The sequence below is a fragment of the Halichoerus grypus genome, chromosome 9 (genome assembly GCF_964656455.1).
Source record: "Halichoerus grypus chromosome 9, mHalGry1.hap1.1, whole genome shotgun sequence".
In the NCBI taxonomy this organism is placed as follows: domain Eukaryota; kingdom Metazoa; phylum Chordata; class Mammalia; order Carnivora; family Phocidae; genus Halichoerus; species Halichoerus grypus.
This window is the reverse complement of record NC_135720.1, coordinates 40,058,010-40,081,317: the sequence shown is the minus strand read 5'-3', so window position 1 is coordinate 40,081,317 and position 23,308 is coordinate 40,058,010. Positions and strand designations below refer to the sequence as shown.

Here is a 23,308-nt window from a genome sequence, read left to right as displayed (position 1 = left end):
AGCAGGACATAAAGCTGTACATAAATTATAATCCCATGTATCAAAACATGCAGAAAGTGCACCCCAAATTAACAGTAGTATTTCTAGGCTGTAGAATTATGAATGACTTTTTCCCTTCTTTATGCTTTTTGGTATTTCCCAAGTTTTCCACCACGAACAGCACTACTTTCATAAACATAAAAAATCACAAAAGGTAATATGATGGAAAGGAATACAATTTAATTTATATGTAAACATAAGTGCATTATAAGAAACATTGCTGACAACACTGATTTAAAAAGATATATTTAACATATTGCATTTATGCATTTATTTTAAATGGGGAAGCCATACATTTATTTAAAATGCATTAACTGAAGTGAAACAAAAAAGAGCATAGTTCAGGGGAAAATATAATTTCTTTATTTTAAATTTAGTGTAAAGGTATAAAACTTTGTGGGCATGAATTATTTTAGGATGGTGTTAAAAGAGAGGAGAAATGTGCTTGGTGAGAAATTAACAAATACTGCTTGAGTTAGAAGGAAATGTGAATAGTAATAATAAGAGCCAGGAAGATCGATTCTACTTCAAATGCGAGTGAAAGGAGACTAGGGAGGTATGGACAAAAATAAAATCAGGATTCAAGCAAGATATTTTCAGAGGATCTGGCAAATGAATTAGCATCACGTATGATCCTTCATGCTCGCAAGGTTGCTATTTATGTGGGGAAAAAAGGGTAATATAGTTTTTGACCTCTCTCTCTTGACATCTTTCTAAAGTCTTGAATTCTGCTTGTTCAAAATGGAACCCATCAATTCCTCATGCAAAATCCATTTTCATCTGGCCTTAGCTGTTACTATCAATTACAACACTGATTTTGTAGTCACCGAGATGCCAGACTGTTACTTTGTCTTTTCCATTTCCTACATTCAGTTATATGCCTAGTTGTCCAGGGTCCCTCTCTCTAATGAATCTTTACTTCCTTCCATTTCCAAGGTCACTACCCTAATCTTGGTCTCTATTACTTCCTGCCTGGGCTCTCAGAGCCTGCCGTCTCTTTCCTACAACGTACATGGTTGATGATGTAATCTGCTGGCCAGATCTGATCACATCACTCCACCTGCTCAAACCCCTTCCATGATTTGTTACTTCAGAATATAGTCAGGAGTTCAAGACTGCCACAATTTATCTACAACCTACTTTCTCAGGTTTATTTCCAATTATTTCCTTATAGACATCTTATATTCTAATGAAATTGGACTTTTCACTGATGCACTGACACAACCCATGCTTTTTCATCTCTATATCTTTGTATTTGTGCTTTCCCGGCATGGGATATCCTCCTTTTCTCCTTCTAGTCCATAGGCCTTAACCTGTTCTTCAAAAGCCATCTTTATATCCCATTATGAAGATTTTCCTGGTACATCAAATTCCTTGGAGTTGTTTTCTTGTTTAAATTCTCTTCCTATTATTTTTTGTGCCACTTCCTTTACTCAAAATTCTCTTATAAGAATATATGAGTTATTTTTATTTCCTGTACTAGATTATAGCCTTTTACAGAGCAGGATTTGTGTATTACTCATCTTTATGGCTCTAGAGCAAATTAGGCACTCAGTACATATTTCTTGAAGTGAATGAGTATCAATCAATAATTAGTAACAAAGCAAAGTACTATTTACAAAAATATGATGTATTTGAGTATTTGATCATTTATTCATTCAAATTTTAAAATTTGAGACATATCATCTCTTAATTAAAAGTATTATGCCACACAATAAGAGTTATCTTCTGGTGTTTTCTCTGGGCCCCCTATGTCAAGATCAGCTTGTAAATAATGAATGTTATTGCTGATAATAAAGTGTCAACCTCTCTGTAGTTCAGCTTGGGGAAATTGGAATTGTTCTTACACAAGGACCCCCACTGAATAAATGATACATGTTAAGCACAACCAGATGCTTCCCATTTAGAGAGATTCAAGTGCAAAGACAGCATGTATAGACTGAGAATGTCGTCAGCTTTGTCCTGAAATTATTAAAAGTCGGTTTAAAGTGCTTTCTATTCAGTAAAATTAACACATTTTTATTTTAATTTTTATAATACAAAAATATTTTTCAGTGACTTTATACTGAAATTATGTAACAACTATTTTATATTTGACCAGTGTTACTAGTCCAATGTGTTAAAGGTTTTAAAATTTGTTTTCCCTCTTTGAGAATAGGGATTTTATGTGAATGCATTTAAATTCAAACACTAAAATCATTTTCTTAAAGATTCTTCTATAGCCTGAAATGTTTCAAGTGGAATCTAAGCATGGAAAAGCATTCTCGTAGTATCTTAAATTATGAACTACAGAAAACCAAACTTTAGAAATTAGAATTTGGTTGATTTTGATGGGAAACTGGGATCTCTGGAAAATATTTTTGGCATGTATCATTATCTGTTTTCATCTCTTTGATTAAATGAAAATCATTATTAAACCTATTGCCATTAGTATGTTATTTATTAAGTGAATTAGAAATATAGCTCTCCTACATCACATTTTTCCTCATTCTCTTTTTCTTTCTTAAAAATTAATTTCTTTGTTAGTCCTTTAATGAAGTGAATTGTTTGCCTGGGCAGGGTTTGCCCAGCTTCACACTGATAGTTAGGTCTCCCTGAACACGAGGGTTTTCATGCTGCTGCAACATTGGCACTGGAATTTTCCTGCATCATATCTGCATGTATCATACAAGCAGCAGAAGATATTATTTGGTCTGGTTCCTAGCACACCAGCATTTTCTTTCTTTTTTTCAATTGAATCTGTTTTAGTGAGCTTCCAAAATGAAAAATTAAAGGATAAGTGGAGGGGCACCTGGGTGGCTCAGTCATTAAGCGTCTGCCTTCGGCTCAGGTCATGATCCTGGGGTCCTGGGATCGAGCCCCACATCGGGCTCCCTGCTCGGCAGGAAGCCTGCTTCTTCCTCTCCCACTCCCCCTGCTTGTGTTCCCTCTCTCGCTGTCTCTCTCTCTCTCTCTGTCAAATAAATAAATAAAATCTTTACAAAAAAAATAAAGGATAAGTGGAATAGTAAGGTTTACTTATGACTGGATTGTGCGCAATAGCTTGTCTGACACTACCTGTGGTAAATCTGCTTTTTTACTCCCTCGAGAAAACATGTGAACCGTAGCTGATGGAGAAACAATCATTATCATCAATTCTTGTCTTGGCTACCACTAGGTGGGTGCCGCTGATCTATATTACAGACTCTAGGTTGCCAAATGTTGAGGATCGTCCATTAATCACAGGCTTGAGACATACCTAGGATCGCACTAGAGCCAAAGACCATTGGAGATCACACAGCCAGGATATCAACTCACTCCTCAAATAGAACTAGTAATTTTGTGGAAATACAAATTTAACTACTATATCACATTGATTCAGAAGAATTGAACCATTATAATCCTATCATAATTTTTCTATACAAAAGATAGAATAGACTTTTCAGGTCTCAAGCAATTTCTTGGTATTGAAATTTAAGGTCTCCTAGGAAATGCAGATTTCTGCTTAGAGAATTTCCTCCCCCTATCAGTCATGTCAGAGTTGTTTTTATTATAACATTTCCTTAACAGTGGAAGATACTCCTTTCCATCTTGACCTATGATTGCTAGTTATTATCAAAATCAGGCAATGACCAGGAAAAACTGAACAGAAAAGAAGTAATGCAAATTGTTTGGTCAGAGAGTCTCTCAAAGGACTTAGATCAGGAATGGAAGATGCAAGACTTTGTTAAGTGTAACTGACTCGCCAAATAAATGTTGAAAAACAATGGCCAAATCTTTAAAATTTCGAGATCAAGATTAAAGGCTTAAAAAAAACTCATTTTCTCTCTTACACAAACTTAATCCTCCTTTTAATGTGTTTGTTCTTACAATTCTGTGATTTATCCATGTGCGTTTGCATTTTATCATACTTTTTGTTCTTCTTCCTTATTACATCTTAATCTCTTTTTGTGGGCAGAGATCCTTGCAGATCTTTGATTGTGCCAGATGTCTCTGACTGCTGAGTAAATATTAGTTGATTGAGCCATGAGGATATGTTTGCATGATTGCATCTTTCTATACATCACAATTACGAAGTTTTTGTTCTAGCTTTCTATCTTTATGGGCAAGAATCGTCTGCATATAGGGCAGGTAGTGGGTGTGAAATGTAAAATATGACATCATTCTGTACTTTTTTTTAAAGATTTTATTTATTTATTTGACAGAGACAGACAGCCAGAGAGGGAACCCAAGCAGGAGGAGTGGGAGAGGGAGAAGCAGGCTTCTCGCTGAGTGGAGAGCCCGATGTGGGGCTTGATCCCAGGACCCTGGGATCATGACCTAAGCCAAAGGCAGACGCTTAACAACTGAGCCACCCAGGTGGCCCCATCATTCTGTATTTTAAAAATGTTTATGCCCTCCTTTTACATATGAACCATACATGAGGATATATGTATGTGTACATATGCATACATTTATATATATGAATACATACATGTGAACTATGAATCATCCATTGTTCATGGTGGTAATAGATAGATAGATGATAGGTGATAGATATCCATCTATATAGATAGATAGCTATAGATAGATATATGTCCATATATATATATATATGGAGAGAGAATATATATATATATATATATACACACACACACACATATATGGAGAGAGAGGGTTTTCTTTCTTTGAGTGCAGAGATTGTCTTTTACACTATGAACCATACAATATATGTTTCATGGGTAATACACAGTGGATGCTCAAAAATGTTTGTGCCTCTTGATGATAGATGATAGGACTCTATAATTGTTTATTTTCTGTCACCTCCATGGAACTAATACTATAATAGTTAACATTCTATACAAAAAAAGTTAAAGTCCTACAGTCTTCCAGGTCATCCTTGAGCCTTACTGTCTCTCCTCAGTACATGTTCTTCAGCAAACAGAACTTACCAGTCATGCCACTGGGCTTCTCATTACTTTCTTCTATTTGCCATGAAAAAAAAGAGGTGAATAAGAGAACATTAACAGAGGAATAAGGAGATGTGGTTACCTTCCAACAGCTCACTCAGTTGTTGACTTTGGCTTTCATTCAGATGCGAATGAGTGGGAATGATTCCAAAGGCCAAAAGGCAGTTTTATACCACAGTATATTATTAAACAAACAGATTCTGAATATAAAGTCTGTTTTCTTTCCCCCTCAAATGTCACTCTTACTAGTGTTTGTAAATATGTCTTTCAAAGAAGTTGAAGCTAGGGATGTGTTACCTGCTGTAGGGGCTAGACAGAGAAATATATGACCAGACGTGTTTTCTACGCTATGTGCCTGGGATGATAGCTGCCTTCTTTATGGTGATGGATGGTATTTGTAGAAGGTGCAATATCTTTGTATCTCTGTGATAAAGGCAATGATGGTCCTATTAACATAACATTCTATATAAATATCTTCAAATAGAACTGGAATATAGGCTCCACAAGGTCAGAGATTTTCATGTTTTGTTTTTATATATCCTAAGACTTAAAATGGTACTTAACACACAGTAGTTATGAAAGAGACAGTTATTGAATAAAGTAGTAGAAATTTGGACACCTTATTCTTGTGTTTTGTCATCTTTCACTATGCAAGTTGTGTTTTGTTTTCCTGACTTCATAATCATCTACTAGTATTAATACTAGATAATATGGAGAGACTAAGATATGGAATAGTCTTAGCAATCATGACAGAAAAATACTCCCATCATTAATATTTTTCTTTTCTTTTTGGCTATTTTTCTCAAATGGATTGATTATATGGGTTGCTGTTTGATTTCATTGCATAATACACTTTAGGAATCAAACAAACTAAGCTTTGGTGAAGATTATTTTGAACAAATTAATAGAGTATTTAATAATTTTGAGAATATATTTCAGAACATTTTATTACTAGCCTTAAAACAGAAATATTAATAGTATCTTCTACATTATGCAGACAACAAAGGGTGAGACAAGAGTGCTAAAGCACTTCTGTGGAAGGACTTACACATTCTTTTTTTTTTTTTTAACATTCTTAGTTTATTGATCCTCTCATGAAAAATCTGCACAACCTCCACAGATAAAGCCACTGCAGCATCTTTACTCCTGTTGTCCAATCTCCAGCTCACTTTTTGCCAGCACCAACATTGGCTTTTGCAGTCCCCCTGACTTTCTTCATTCTGTTCTTGCGTTCCTTTCGCTGTTTTCTTGATGTCTTTTTCTTCTCATACAGGCCATGTCTTGCAAGTCTGTGTTTGGGTTCATTTTTCTTTGCATAATCCAAGGAATCATATATCATGCCAAAGCCGGTTCTTGCCACCACCAAAATGGGTTCTGAATCCAAACACAAATATGACATCTGGTGTGGTCTTGTACATTTTGGCTAGTTTTTCCCGAATTTCTGTCTTAGGTACTGTTGCCTCTCCAGGGTGAAGAACATCAATGACCATCTGTTTCTGCTGAAGTAGTCGGTTAGTCATGAACTTCCTGGTCCAGATAGTTACTGTGTCGTTCATGATGGCGGCCAAGCTTCAAGCAGCCGGGGAGGAAAAGACAGACTTACACATTCTTAATAGCAATTTTCAATTATTCTTAGAATTGAGAATTTTTATTCTAATAATGACATGGGTAATAAACCAGTATGACATATATTAAAGATTTGACTCATAATTCATCTTGGAGAATACAATTGTTCACAAATGATTCCCTGAAATGCCTCTTTAACATTTTCCTTTGTTTACCAGATTATTCCATTAAATCTTTACTGCTATTACTTTAGGATGCTAGTTTAGCCCTACACCCCTTCCCACCATTTACTTAATTAAAACACACACACACACACACACACAGTATCACACACATATGCATTCTGCCACTATAATCCTAATGTGTCTTTTTAGTTTTATTCTAGTTACAATGATGCTGATCATATTAATAACAATAGGAATAAACCATTCTGGATTAGTTTATTTATTTATTTATTTTCACAAACTTAAATTTAAATTATTTTTTCAACTTGAGAGGTAAACAGTTCCTTCAGATCCTCTGAGACCCGGGAGTATAGAGCAGAAAGGCCAGCGGTTAGGATTATCAGACTTTCATTTGGATGTAAGATGAATGTTTCATGTGGATGGAGAGCTGGAGAGTTAGTATTTTGTGTCTTTGCACTCTGGGAGAGTCTAACTTGGGAAGCCACAGAGGAATGAAGGGAGGATCGTATTACCTATTATTCTTCTGGTGGCCTCCTGATACCCTCCCCCACTCTTTTGAAATGTATGAGTGTATCCTATCTGACATTAGGGCGAGTGTCAGCTAAGTTTAAACCTTTCATAGCTTTTCCACAGCCATTTTGGAATGTCTTTTGTTAGAGGATTGTTGGGAAGTTTGAGAAATGAGAGAAGAGATGGCAGTGCTGCTGGAATAGATCTAAGAAGACTGCTGTCACCAGTCCTGCCCCTGCCAGACATCAGATTGCATTTATGCCTTGAATTATATGTGCTACATTTACTTGTCTACCTGAGATGAGCTTTTGGATGATGAGTGTACAGCACTCACTCGAATGCACAATGCTGGGCCCAGTCCTGGACTTGGAAGAGATGAAAGATGATTTGAGTGGAATTCTTTATAAGGTTTGGTATATGAGGAACCACTTAGCATACAAAGTATATATAGAACTGAAGGACCTAATCTTACCTATAAGAGATTATACATCATTAATAATTATGAATGAGGTAAATGGCTATTTAAAGCATAGGTTGACAATTAGTATAAATAAGATCTAATCAAAATGCTTACAGTTCATCATTAAGAAAACATATCAGGAATGGGAAGAATGTAAGAATGGTTATATGTACAAGATTTTAGGACAATTCCCTACCTTTTTGGTACATAGTTCCCCAAATTAGAACCACTTTTTCTTATCTCAGGAGAACAGCAAATGCATAAGTTAAATTAAAATTTACATCTACAAACCAGGGTTTAAATATGTCTGTACAAAAGTGAAATATCATTTGGAAATTATAATAAATCCTAGATTAACTCAACCATGAATAGAATTCTAACCAGGTGTTTTATTTTTGCATAAATGAATTTAATAAGTAAATCACATAGCAACAAGTTAGAGAGGCCTGTGATACACTGATTAACAATCTAGTGGATTTTTCCCCTTACGTTCCACATTTAGAGGAAAGATTAAAAATATTAGGTAAAAATATCTCCTATCTCAGATATTATTAACTTTTACATCACAGAGATTTAAGTATAATTTTAAAAAGTGAACAGAACCAAGGAAATGTTACATTATATTTACCACATTATTTATTCATAGTCAGAAAAGTGGCCTTAGTCTACTAAGAAAGGATTTTAAAATGGAAGGTTGAGACTAAGTATGAGCTGTCTGATGAACTTACCGTTGTTTCAAAATATTAAATTCAGTAAATACCTTAATCGCAAAGTATTATGATCAATGGAAGAATATTTATCCAATACAGTGAGGTAAGATATACAAAGAGCAGCAGATGGTCTACTGAATAATTGAATACCTTTCAACTTTACTTGGCTTTCGTTGAACTCACCTATCTGACCTATCTTTATTTGCTACTTTCCTACACAAACAACTGGAAGCCTAATAGCTGGCTAAAGCTGAAAGTGTCCATACATTATTTAATTTCCTCCCTCTCTCACAGCTAAAGAAATGTAAGAATATACAAGTGAAATTAAATAATGTAAGCACACACTGCCAGTTAATGAAAGAGCATAGCTAAAACCTAGTTTCTTAGCTTCTAGTCCAGTGTTCTTTCCATGCTACTATCCTGCTTCCCTACTATCCTACTACTTCCCTACTATCCTGCTTCCCATTAAAATTGGGCAAAAATATATTTTCTTGAATTATCCGGAATAGTGATTCCTAGTGTTTTTGGAGTTATTACTTCCTTAGGATGTTAATCATGCTGAGTCCTTGCAAAATACATATGTAACCTGTTTCTCTTCTTCTTTGTTTTCCTTCTCTTTGTTTAAAGATGACACACTTTGAGATTAATTTGGTTTTGAGATTTGAGAACTTTGAAATACTTCCAATGGAAGTTAAACTCTTTTTTGTAGGAATCACATTGTCATGTTTATGTTCCTAGCAATTAATAGAATGTCTGGTGCATAATAAATGTTCTCTGAACTGAATTAAGCTTAATGAAATTGATGTAATCGACCAAGGATTAGTGAAGTCATGCTTTGAAGTCACTTACTCAGAGAGTGTTTCAATTTCCCACTTTGTATGGGTAGACACTGTCTATGTTGAAAATAAACTGATCTATTTAACCAAGGATGGCATTGACAAACAGGAACTTGCTTATGGTGCTTTCCTAGTTAGGTTTTTCATTATTTATGTTGTAATTGTTAGATGCAGTCTTGATATGTCGTGTGTTTTCCTCATTTTAATATAGCTACACTTTATAATAATTCACTTTTGGCTGTCTTCTCAGCATACTGATAATTCAGTGTCATTATTTACTCTACACTGTCTATTGTGATTCATCTTTTTTTGTGTCCTCACATAGTCCTTTTGCCTTTGAAGCTACTGTAACTTCAAAGAAACTTAAATAAATGAAGAGACGTATAGACTCAATGCTCAAGGAGAGGAATCTTAAAAACCTGGATAAAAAGTGGTTATATTTTTCTTTTTCATTTTTCATAAGTATTAAATTCAATAGTCTCTCTTGAGAAGTCCTTGCCCCATATTTCCCCTTCTTGACCCCCTTTTTTAAATCAGTGTGTGTGCATGCTATGTGCAATTTATGATATAGCAGATGGGAGGCCTTGTGTTTAGGAGAACAATCCAGTAGATGGACCTTGAGTTGAATTTGGACAGCTACAAATCTAGAGAACACAAGAAACAGCCCCCAGAACTCCATGTCTCAGTATTGGCCATAGCTCTTCTGGGCAATTACCACTTTGGGGCCACAGGAAACATTTAAGCGCCTGTTAGAACAAATCTTCTTATGCTTCCACCTGAGTAGGATGGGAGGAGAGGGCAATAACTTTCCTCCAGATTTTATTGTTTGCAGATAAAGGTATACCAAGCAGCTGCTTTATTCAGACAAATAGAGCAAACTAAATAAATGAGAAGTGTTTATCTTTTGTACTTTTTTTTTTCTTTTAGAAAGCACATATTTTGTGGCCTAGATAAATTTGTTTAAGGAACATCTGTTTATACATTGCTTTGTTTCCTGGTATTATTTCTTTTTCTGTCCTTATGGAAACACTGTAGATTCTTATATATGCATTGTTTATGCTTGTTGAATGAATAAAGGAAGAACAGAAATATACGTAATAGATCTGGAACATTTCTGAGAAATAAATCATCTAGTCCCATCCACTAGTACTATAAATGAGAATATGGAAGTCTGGAGAGGCTGCAGAACTTCTAATTAGCAGAAGGAGTGGTTAGTGTCCATTTCCTTTGATTCCCACTACATTGTGTTTTCCATTGTAAAAATATAACTGCTGCTAAGTTGCTAGACTTTTTAGAACTCTTGACTCCAGGATTGAGGAGGTTCTTACTTTAGTGTCTGAGTCTTTATGATCCTAGTATAACTTCCTACCACAGAAATATCTCTTAGAGTAAGATGTAGTCAGAAATCCTATTTCTCAGTAACTACTCTAGAATAATACATGTATATAAGGATTCATAAAAACAAATGTTTATTCCAGTAATGTTTATAATAATAAAATCCTGGAAAAAACCTAAATGTTTCTGTATGGGGAGTGGTTAAATGAATCTTAATATTTTTATTCTATGAAATAAAATTGTTACTTTGCAACAGTTAAAAAGAATGAGTCATACTTATGTTTGGTAATAGCAACAGAATTCTAAGACATTGTACAATAAAAATAAAAGTTGCAGAATATCTACAGTATGTAAAACACCACAAACATGTAAAAAAACAATATATAAAGTAGTTCCAGATCTACATGACATGTATATAAAAGAATTAAGAAAAGATGGGAAATAAATATATTAAATTTGTGATAGAGACAGTTACCTACGGGGAAGGTAGGACTAAAAGTTGAAGGTGGCAGGGCGCCTGGGTGGCTCAGTCATTAAAGCTTCTGCCTTCGGCTCAGGTCATGGTCCCAGGGTCCTGGGATTGAGCCCCGCATTGGGCTCCCTGCTCAGCGGGAAGCCTGCTTCTCCCTCTCCCACTCCCCCTGCTTGTGTTCCCTCTCTCGCTGTGTCTCTCTCTGTCAAATAAATAAATAAGAAATCTTTAAAAATAAATAAATAAAAAAATAAAAGTTGAAGGTGGCTTTCAAAGGTGGCTTGATTTCATCTCCATGTTTAATTTGTAAAAAATAGAATGTATTCATGAATTATTTGTGTAATATAAGAAAAGTTTTTAAAATCACAGGATCCAATAAAAACTCAGTATGCCTCTATTTTGACCTCACCTTACACCAGGGACTGGGAGAGAATATGCAGACGTGCAGGAGGAGGTTGTCATTCTAGGCCAGCTAGTGTTCTATAAAAGAGATAAATGAGTTACTGGTATCTAATTATTATAGAAAATGAAGAAAATCACAAAGAATAGGGAGCAGTAGTGAAAAAAGATAGTGAAACTGATCATGTTTTTGTTAACAGAATTCATTTCATTAGTAATAAGAAACCAATTTTTTCAAGTCCAGATACTCAAGTATTCACTACGTCATAGTCTCTGAAAAAGATCAGAATTTTCAGGGTTTAGCTATTCTGAAATATTTTATCTTTTGTTGCTTCTGCACTTAATTATTACATATGTTTTGACATCAATGGATATCAGAAGAAATGAGTAAAAATCAGGATAAGGAGAAGAAAAAGGGGGATATTTAAACATATATTTAGAGAAGAAACAGTGAATTATATAAAAATGCTAAATTATTGCTAAGGAAGAATGGTATCCATTAAAATATTTATCTTTCTGAGATATGACCCAGCTGCTAGAAATATGTCATCTTAAAGCATTATTTACGTAGAAGAACTTCATGAATAGCTATTTTATATCAAAGATGATTCACAACAAAACTCTGTGAGGTTTGTTGATGGAAAATTAGGTAGTAAGGAGGTGAAGATCACGGGCCTAATGTTTAGACATACCTAAGTTTTGAAACTTGATTCTGCTACTTACAGGTTGTAATATCTTGTGTAAGTTACTTAATCTATCTATGCCTCAGTTTACTCTTTTGTTAAAGGCAATGATACTGTATACCTCACATGTTGTTTTAAGGAGGTAATAAATGATGTAATGAAAGAAAAGCACTTAGCTTAGGAGTATTCAGTAAGCTGGAGAGGAATTACTTTTTTCTCCTTCCAGTAGAAGTTTATAAATGTAGGCAGACAGTAAAATGATAGCTTTTTATCAGTGTTCTACAAAAAAGTATAGATTATTTAGCTTTTTAGTTAATTTGATGAATATAGACACATATCTTACAGATATGATAGTTTAAACCCTGTGGCAAGCTTTTCAGGGTTTTCGTAAGGACGGAACAATCAGCCATTTTTCTTGGTTTAGTGTGGCCAAAGGGGAAGGGACAGTCAGTCAGAACATGGCCAGGGAGAGGCTGGAGATAAAAGTGATAGTGGGGAGATGAAGCTGCTCAGTGTTCTGCCTACAGGGCTGTCCTCTGCACACAGATGATAACTGACTTCAATTGACAAGGATTGGGGGAGTAGATGGAAGTAGATAAAAGCATGGAGATGGTCTGCCAATGCTAAACTACTCCCCAGCTGCATGGTTCTTTTAGAATTGATTCTTCCCTTCATGGGCATATCTATCACAAGCTTTACTTTAAGAAAAAAACCAAAAACACAACAAGCAAAAAACAAAACAAACATGTAGATCTCAGCTATATGAGCAGGTTATGGTTTATCTAAGTTATCCCTAACTTTAGAGATAACTAAAGTGGGTGGGAAATCCACATGCTCCACTTTTTCCTTGTTAAATAATTCTATAGTTAGGAAGGTATTTCATCTAATTTCTGTTTCTCAACACACACACACACCACCCTCCACCACCACCCTGCCACGTACACACACATACCACAACCACCCACCACCCTGCCACGTACACACCCACACCACCACCCGCCACCCTGCCACGTACACACACATTGCCAGGGTAGAAAAACTTTTAATGACTATATGCTTTTCTTGTGAATAACTGAATGACTACTGGAAATTAATGCTTTGCTTTGCCCTTTTTCTTCTTCAATAGACTGATTTCTACTGCTTCCTTTACTAGAAATGAAAAATATCCATTTACTATCCTTTGTAAAATAACTTCTCATAGATCTGAACTTATTCAAGATAGTATTTGAACAGTTAGAATGACATGGAACCAAATATAGCCATCTTTCATTTACTGTAGAAATATAACTCTTCAGATAAAAGTCTGGTTCAAAAAATTGATCATCTGTATAGAAGGTTTTAAAAAGCAAAATGAACTATGTGGTTATTAATATCCTCAACTGAGATTCTATACATGGGATTGCAAATGCTAACTGGTTATATATTCTGTTTTGCGTCCCTTTTTTGACTTAATTTCCAGGAAGTGGAGAGCCAAATTTAATGTTTAATCTCAGTAAACACAGGCCAGGTGGTTGATATATTTATTTCATTCCTTTATACAGTTTTAAAAATAAATCTAGTTTAACAGTTTTATTTCATATAGTGGTATTTTCCTTTATTTTTTAAAAGATTGATTTATTTATTTGAGATAGAGAGTACATGCATATGGGGGAGGAGGAAGAGGGGCAAGGGGAGAGAGTCTTCAAGAGACTCCTTTTTGAGCATGGAGCTTGATACCAGGACACTGAGATCACTACCTAAGAGGAAACCCAGAGTGGGAGCCCTAACCTACTGAGCCACCCAGGTGCCCCATAGTGGTATTTTATAATAATAAGTTCTTTTTGGAAGTTGGCAGGGTCAGTTATATAGAGGATAATTAACAAGTTCTGCAATTTTTTATTGAAGATTACTTACCTTTAAATAACAGGAGGTGGTCTAAAATAGGAGAACTAAATAACCTCTAGTATACTTTCTTGATCTAAATTTCTATTATTATGATTGGGTTTTTGAACAACTATATCCAACCTTTCTATAAGAACAATGAAAATTGGTTTTTATTTTAAATTAGGGGCTTGAGTAAATTCTGGAAAATTCTAATCATTAAAAGAATCATGAAGGATTTGCATTTTTAATATTTTATAGTTATATGCAGTGTCTTATAGTTCAGAATCAAGAGATCTGGGACATATTTTCAGGAAAGAAAGATCCTTGCTTTCTTGAATGATTTTCTGCAACACCTCACTCATGCACCTGAACCTTTGCCTGTAAGTTGCATTTGTCATTACAGAATTTGAATTCAACACCAGGATTATTGTACAATGGTGAGAGGCATGGCCTTTCTTAGAGTAAGAAAAATATAGTTTATCTAGAGTAAAACCCTGAGTTTAGCCACTGAGTTAGGGATGCAAAGTGATGTACACCAGTGCTTCTCAAATTTAATGTGAGTACAAATCAGTTGGGGGTCTTATTAAATGCATATTGTGACTCATTAGGTCTGGGGTGATGTCTGAGATCCTATGTTTCTAACAAGCTCCTCGCTGATATGAATTCTACTGGTCTGGGGATCTTGCATAACAATGACTTACATAACTCTGATATTTAGGGTCAGGTAAGGTTAATATTTTTGATTTGAAATCTAAGAATGTTTGGAGGTCACTTTCCGTCATGAACTTTCAGACTAAAAATATCATTGATGGTAAAGGTGTGTGCTGCCAAACTAACATATTCAGCCATAAATTGTCCCTTTACTGTTTATTGGAATGAAATTAAATCTTCTAACACATTAGGTCAAATGTGTCTATAGATCTGCACACATGGGTTTCGGGGTAGATACAGAATACTTCCATGTATTTGTGCTATTTAATTTTCTTTATTTTGAATGCCTGATATGGCTTGATATGAACCAGGAGGAATGATGGGAAAAGAGCTGGATGCGGCAAGTTTAATGCTTTTACTTTTGAAATACAGCAGAAATTTGCATAAGCTGCTTTTATATAACCATCATAGAGATGTTTTGTGGAAAAATGGGGACATTTATTAATAAAGACCCATTAAGTCATTCAGTTAATGTGAAAGCTGAGAATATTATCACTGTTGAAATGAGAAATAATTTTTATTTTTCCCCCTCCTTAAGATATATCATCAATGTTGCTATTAATGGTGACTTTATCAGATGATTTCCAGAGCATGACTTGGAGTCAGCTCCCTTGTTGATAATGAATAACTTATAAACAGATAACATTCGCAATTGTTAAAGTACTTCAGAGGCAATATAGATAGAATTTCAATATAATCCTAGTTAAGACCGTCTTTGTTTCAATATAATGTAGAAAAACCTTTTTAATTTTAGAGAGGAGTGTCAACATCCATTACCATTTTATATGAAAATGTAGGCATAAAAAGTTAAGGCCAGAGAAGTTGTTACAAATAGAGCTGAGAACAGAACTGTCCTCTTGGAATCATGTCCCTCACTGAATTCTCCAGATAAATTTTTCTCTGAGCAACACGTAAGTGAATAGAATTTCTCCTTTCTCTTTAATATTTATTTCATTCACTCTAAAACATTTATAAAAAGTCCATTTTGTGCAGTGAACTATTACTAAATGTTTTATGGAAAGGATTTATATGAAAAAACAAAGAAAACACTAAAACTAAAAAGCAAAAACAAATTACTATATGGACTTCTGCTTCTAGTGAAGATGGGGTAATAGAGGCCAGATTTACCCTTCTGTCTGAAACAATTATAAAAGCAGATAAAACAATGTTTGCAGATATTGAACATCAGACAGCACAGGATAGTGATTCCTGAGAAAGAGGAAACAAATGAGGTAAGCGCTATGATTGCCTCAGCTCAGTGTCTGAAGAGGATTTCCTGGTAATAGTTCAGGGAGGGGGAACCCAGGCTAAATCTGGTCTTATCTCAGAGTTGAAGAGATGAAACTGGTCATCTGGGGCGAAAGGCATTGTTAGAGGTTGCAGGGCAGAGTCCCTGCACAGAGAGAACTTCACAGACCAATAACTCTTGAAATCTCCAGAAGATACCCCCAAGTCTTCAGTTGAGTACAAATCAGTTTATGCATGTAAGGAAACAAGAACCACATGAAGAAACATAAAGACCAATCACCAAAGTTCAAACAGAGCTGAGAGTAGTTCATGTTCTTACACAGAATTTTAGTCATAATTCAAAACATATTAGATGGAGTACTCAAAAAAGTTATTACCTCAGTAGTGGAGCAAAATTAGCCTTAAACTAAAGAAATCTCTCTAATCCTACCTCATAAAATTTAATGGAGAGCCTCAAAAGGATAAACTCCTCCCAAGTAACTTAACTATGGCCAAGAACAAAATTCAAGAATTCTAATAGGAATGCAGAACTATCCATCACCCACCCGACAAGACAAAAATCACAATGTCTGGCATCTAATAAGAAATTACCACACATGTAAAGAAGCAGGGAAATATGACCTAAAATGAAGAGAAAAAGCCATCAATAGAAACAATCCAAAATTGACACAGACTATGGAATTAGTAGGTGATGACATTATAGAAGTTATTGCAGCTATATCCCATGTAGAGGAGAGATGGAGCACAGTAAGTAGAGGCACGGAAGATATGTAAAAGACCCAGATCAAACTTCTAGAGATGTAAAATACAATATCTGAGATGAAATGGACACTTGTATAAAATTCACAGTAGAGTAAACCTACAGAATAAAACAAATCAGTGAACTTGAAGATAGCAAAAGGACTATTCAAAATAAAACACAGAGAGGAAAAAGACCAAAAACAAATGAACAGAGTAACTATGGTCTGTGGCAAAACTTTAACTAGCTTAAGCATATGTGTTATTTATAATCCTCAAGGTGCAGGGGGTAGGGGGCGCAGGCAGAAAGATTATTTGAAGAAATTATTGAAACGTTTCCAACCCAAGACATGCAATGGACCTCAAGTGCATGAAACATGGAGAAACCTACACCAAAGACCTCATAATAAAATTTCTTAAAACCACTGGCAAAGAGAAAATCTTAAAAACAGAATAAAAACGTATTTTGTATGTAGGACAAAGTATAACAACTTTTAAAAAGTATTGGGAAAAAGAACATATCGACCAATATAGAATTCTATATCAAAATTTTCCTTATTACTTAAGAAAAGGAATCTTCATTAAATAGCTTAGAATCAGGAAAGTATGGGCCTTATCTGATAAGTCCTCAAGGGGATTGATTGTAGTCACTCCTTATTCCTTCCAAACCTTTCCCCCCCACCCCTCTTTTTTTTTTAAATCAATACAAGTTTGGAGAAAAGATTTATCTTATGCATATCTATTAATTAGTAATGCTAAGTTCTCATTTGTAAAGGAAGATGTCCCCTCATAGGTATCAGAGCGGTGCTTAAACTCTAACCTTTGGAAATCAAGTATTTGTTCTCAGATATTACTATTTCTCTAAAGTTCTCTTCTGCAATGTCAATTACTCTGCTCTACTCCTTCACTGCTGACCTCAAAGAGTGTTGCACAAAAAGCTACTGAGGGGGCCAGTATGTTTATAAACCCACTCATGGCTCATAGGAGAACTTAAATAGTTGGGAAGGAGAAGATGAAAAAGATGTAGAAAGGGGACAGGCTTTACTTACTTAAATTTTTGTCTAGGGCTACAACTAATAAGGAGAATCATGGATAAGATGCATCTAATCCAAGAAACCCAGACAAACGTTACTGCTAAAGATTATATTTCAACTGTTAAGATACTTTAAATTAAGGCATACAATTTTCTGTTGTTATTTGCTCTGCTGACAATAACTCTTTTGGGTTCCTGGACCCAATTCCAATGTGGTGAGGGGGTCTCCCACCACAACACCAAGCAATTCTCAGACACCAGTAAGGTGTCCATGAATTCAACACAATTCTGACACTGTCTACCTGAAGGTAGCATCAGATTCCACGGGATAAGGGCTCTGTCCTACAAGATTATTCTCCACCCTCAATTTGTTACAAGATTTCCTTCTCCTTGGGTGCCCACAGTTCTTGGTCATGCCACTCTGAAGAATGAAGAGGTAGACCAGACAGAGTGGTGGACAGCAAAGCAAGGTTTTATATTGAGCGATAGTAAAGTATATTGAATGATAGAGTACAAAGGTCCCAAAAAGGGAGGGGACCCAAGAGGTTTGCCACTGGAGTTTCTAAGTCTGGGAATTTTTATGGGCTAGTTGGTGGGCTGTTTTAATCTGATTAACCCTCCCATCCCATCAGGTTTTTATCATCTATCATGTGGGAAGGGGTGGAAGGCTCCTTCCAGGGTGATGTAAAATCCTTTTAAGGGTGGTTTCCTCTTAGGGTGGGGTGCCCCCCTTGTCCTGCCTGGCTTTCTTCCAACTATCCTTCTTCAACTTCAGACCCCGGTTGCAAACCCCAGGCTGTTACCTATACTTCTGACCTACCAGCTATGGATTGGAGGTTCCAGTGACCTCCTCCTTAGGTTCTTTTAATTTGCCAGAGTGACTCACAGAACTCAGGGAAACATATTTACCAGTTTATTAAGGATATGAAAAAGGATATGAGTCAACAGCCAGATGAAGAGATACATAGGATGAAGTATGGGGAAAGGGTGAGGAGCATCTATGACCTCTCCAGGTGTCTCCATGTGTTCACCCACCTGGGAGTTCTCCCAACCCTGTACTTACGGGGTTTTATGGAGGCTTCATTGCAGTCATGATTGACTAAGTCATTGGCATTGGCTGATTCAACCTCCAGCTCCTCTCCCATCCCCAGAAGTCTGGGGCTGGGACTGAATGTTCCAAACCTCTAATTGCATGGTTGGTTCTTCTAGAAATCAGCTCCCTGTCCTTAGGTCACCTAAAGAGCTTTCCAAAAGTGATTCATTAACATAACAAAAGATACCTTTATCACACAGCACAGGAAGTTCCAAAGGTTTTAGGAACTGTGAGCCAGAAACCATGGAAGGAAACCAAATACAAATGAGAAATATATTTTGGTCACCATTCATCTGAATGACCAAAATATATTATTTCTTATAAATCACAATATCGCATTTGCCTGAGATTTATGGGCTAATGTTAATTTTTACAGCTTTTCTAACTCCTGTATTGTGTAAGGAAAATTTAAAAAAAAAAAAAAGAGGGCTGCAATTGAGTTGTTTAAATTCTCAGTTTCCAAGGAAATTTTTAAGAGGGTAGCATTCAAGTCCAATGCCCCAGGAACATCTCAGAGGCCTCCCTTTTTAGGAGGCCCCACCCATCCTAACTTCCATCAGTGACATTTAAGTTATGTTACAGTTTGCCCCAAATCAAAAAAGACCCAAATCATTTTATAAGATAACTTAGATTGAATATAGTTATCTACAGTTATTGAGTAATTCAGGGCCATAATAAATAATATTTACTATGAATAATATAATAAGTATCATGCAAATGTTATTGGACTTCTGATAAAATGTGTAATAAGAGAAAATTCTAGAGGGCCTGGCTGGCTCAGTTGGTACAACGCGTGACTGTCTATCTCAGAGTCATGAGTTCAAGTCCCACATTGGGTGTAGCGCTTACTTAAAAAAAAGAGAGAGAGAGACAGAGACAAAGAAAATTCTAGAGATGCTGAGATCCCCTGTGTCAGAAGTTATTAATTAATTTTTTCAAATTATGATCATCTATTCTTAAAGCTCTCATCTCTGATTTTATGAATGTACACAGAAGCAATTCAACTAAAAGTCTATTAAAATGTTTTAACTATTTCTAAAATATGTTGTTAAAAATAAAGCTAATTTGGCCAAATAAACTACCACATACTGGGGAAATGTCATCATATTGAAAAGAGGAAGAATGGTTGGTGTTTTTAATGTGCGCTTGTGTGTGTGTATAAAATCATGGTTGAGTAGAAAGGTGTTGATTGATTTACTTATATATTTACATAAAAATATTTATGGAATGCCAACTCTGGGCCAAGAACTTTGTTGACGCTGTACCAGTGGATGGCTCCATGGTTAGCAATTTTATTTTTATTAGTCCTAAAACATTGTCTTGTTTACTGGATGAAGTTGGAAAATACTATTACAGAATATAAGAACTTCCTGCTAAGAAACTTGCAGTATAATTAGAAGACTTAATACACATGAAAGTGTTTTAAGGAGGTGCCAAAAACTTAAGAAAAATACTATTTTTCTTTTCATTTAAAATTGCTATACTCCCCAACACATAGCATATGTTTGAACAAATGATCAGAGATGGAAAAAATTCATCAGTAGGTCTCCATAAGTAGATTATTTGTGAACAGGAGTCTAAAGGAATTAAATGACATTGCCTAAGAGTAGAAGGTGGTGAAAATAAGCATATTCCCTGCACCAATTATAAATCCTGGAACACAAAAGTCAGTCACAGGGACTGGTAAGTTGACTAGCTTATCTGGAAAAAGGATTTGTGTTGGGAAATGTTAAGAATTGAAGTGAGATGGAGATGGGTCCATACGGTGTTCTAAATGTTGAGTGGAGGAGTTTGGAATGAATAAGAAAGCCAATTCAGACTTTTATAGAATTTTAGAGCAGGACAATCATTTGATCATATACCTTCCATGTCCCTTCAGAGAAAACTGATGTTAGTGAGAGTACACAACTATTAGTGGCATTGCCACTTGGGATCAGAATCCAAGATTTCTTGTTTTCAGTGTTTGTTGTTTTCATATACCCCACTACATTGTGAAATGATGCTCCTTTGACTAGGAGCAAGAGAAACATATGACTATAATGATCATTGGGAATACTTTGTTAGGAAATTTCTACTCTAAATACTATAATGAAAGCACTCTCTTCCTCTTCCCTCTGCCTTACTCTATAGCCTCAGATGGATGGATTACCAGCCCTTGATGTATGTGGGTCTGTGATATCATTTCTTCCACACAATAGGAGCAGAGTCACCACTGGGCAGTTCAGGCTCCACTCCCTTCTAACAAGGCCACTATGTCATCCAAGCTCTGTCTCAGGGCAACTTCCTTCAAGGTCAACCAAAGATGGATGCTCCTCTAACCTGCTGCAAATCTCGGCCCAGTTATGTTGATGCCCTCCTGCCACAACTTGGGATCCTCTCACTGTTTTCACCCAGAATATAATGGGTGGGACCTTTGATGGGATTTATGGCTCCTGTTCTATTTTAAGCAGAAGAGTGTGACTCCTTTTAAGGGGAGTCCATTTGATTTTGATAGCTACTCAACCATTTCTCAGAGTGCCTGTCAGCTGGAGGAGGAGGATGGGGTAGCACAGTTAGAATCAGTTTCAACATTTCTTTCTTCCTCCCCTAGGAATTTTTAAGGTTGTTCTTTATAAGTCATGGTTTGGGACGCTAGCTCAGCCTCTGCTACAGATTCACAAGATCACTCTTCCAGTCCTTCTGAATCTTATTTTTTCAGGGAGGGATGAAATGCAGTCATCCTGTAGGCTCTCCTTAGTACCAGGGGACCACATATGTCCTCCAGAATGGAAGATGGCTGAAGAGGAGGAGTGGAAGGTACCATTTGCTCAATTCTCTATAACCAGTCAGGATACTGAACCAAGTACATGACTTCTCTCCTCAGTGCATTTTGTTCCGAAGGATAGATAGCCACTCCTAGGGATGTAAAGTCTCTCTAGACAGTTTTAATCTTCTGGTTCATATGTATTAAATTTCATGGTTGGAAAGCTTTAGAAACATTGATAAACTTCACATTATTATAGATATCTTGGTTTTCCAAATAGACCTGAAAAACTATCAGCTCCCAGTGTCATTCAGACTGGCTATTCCTGTGGCCTCAGCCAACCTCACTGTGTGGACTGGATGCCAGTCTCCGAAAAGATATGTTTAAGTCCTAATCCCAGTACTTGTGAATGTAACCTTATTTGGACAAGGGGTCTTTGAAGATGTAATTAAGATCAGGAGCTCCAGACGTGATCATCCAGGTTTAACCAGGTGGACCCTAAATCAGATGACTATCTTAGAAAAATACAGACAACAGAGAAGAAACACAGAGAATATGTGAAGGTGGAGGCAGAGATTGGAGTTATGCAGCTACATGCCAAGGAGCACCAATGATGACCTATAGCCACCAAAAGCTAAGGAGGCAAAAAAGGATTCTCCCCTAGAGCCTTCAGAGGGAGCATTGTCCTGCCAACACCTTGATTTTGAACATTGGCTTCCAGACCGTCAGAAAATAAAATTCTGCTGGTTCGTCACCAAGTTTGTGGAGGTGTGTTATAGCAGCCCTAGGAAATGAGCACACTAGCCGATGGCAACATAAAGCAGGCTGTTAGGGACTGCTGTGTGCCTTTCCTGCCCAAGTCTCAGCTAGCCTGGCCCTGAAGACAGCAAAACCTGAAGTCATCTGAAACCTTGAAGCCCCACCTCTTCCTCCACCATTCTTGGTTTCCCCTCAAAATACAATCTCCTGATTTAGTCTCTTCCATACTTTAATCTTCAGTGGGATTGCACTGCTTCTTGCTTCACCACGCTTCCACTTCTCTACTTCCTACAAACAGGACTGGCTACATAATTTGAGGGAACCATTGAAAATGGAAATGTGGGCTCATTTTAAAATTAAGAATTTCAAGACAAGAACAGAAGAGCCAAGCATGGGGCCTTCTTAAAAGTAGAGCCCTGTGCTACTGCACAGGTTGTATACCCATGGGGCCAGCTCTGCCTCCTAAATTTATCCACTCTGGCTTGGCAGAGTCTTTGTTCAATACTGATAAATCCCACTACCTTCATAACTTATTCACACTATGCTTTATCCATTTTCTTGCTTCATGTGAAAAATCAGCTTTTTTTCTGAGAATAGTTTCCCATAGATCTTCCCTCAGTATAAAATACTCATTATTTTAACTCTCCAGGACCCCAATGGGAGGCAGCATTGGCATCCTTGTAGCTCCCTAGTATTGCTTTTGAACAGTGTTCCACCTCTTATACCAGCCCTTGATCTGTTTAGCCTCTTGCTCCCTGTATGTGTACCTCCTGCCCCAACTCTGCACTGTCATCCACTCAGTTCCAGATCATTCCACCACATTCATGGGAATCTTTGGTATCTGACTCACTCCTTCTCTATCTCATGGCTTCTTATCACTGTGGGTGGCTGCCGTGTCCACGTGGATGGCCTTTTCAGTAGCTTAGTCTCCAATTTCTTGATCTTCATTCTATGTCAGCTAACCTCACCCACTTTTCTTCCATAAACCATGTCATCA

At 36.3% G+C, this 23,308-nt stretch overlaps 1 protein-coding gene and 1 pseudogene across 9 annotated transcripts in view; one reads left to right on the top strand and one right to left on the bottom strand.

The window, feature by feature from the left end:
- Positions 1 to 23,308, top strand: part of PKIB (cAMP-dependent protein kinase inhibitor beta) — a 138,800-nt gene that overhangs the window by 14,763 nt on the left and 100,729 nt on the right. The window lies entirely within an intron of this gene.
- Positions 6,093 to 6,538, bottom strand: LOC118533367 (small ribosomal subunit protein eS24 pseudogene; annotated as a pseudogene).